Below are 271 nucleotides of genomic sequence, written 5' to 3' on the forward strand. Positions count from 1 at the left end.
AGAACTTCCCTGAACTCGGCCTCTCGGGTTGAGTCTTGTAACAGTAACCCATAGATCATCTCTGTTCCTTACCCGGGGGTACTTGATATAACAAACCTGTAACATTTAGAAAATTATTAGTAAAATTATAAATTAATACACATGATGATGAATACGTTTGTCGGAATTTCCTCGGAAACGGCTAGTTCGTCGGAATTTCCTCGGAATTTTTAAAATCCCCCAACGGCTCTCTAACGGCTATAATATATCCTCGGAATTCATCGGTTTTTTT

The sequence above is a fragment of the Brassica oleracea genome, chromosome C8, assembly GCF_000695525.1.
Source record: "Brassica oleracea var. oleracea cultivar TO1000 chromosome C8, BOL, whole genome shotgun sequence".
Lineage (NCBI taxonomy): Eukaryota > Viridiplantae > Streptophyta > Magnoliopsida > Brassicales > Brassicaceae > Brassica > Brassica oleracea.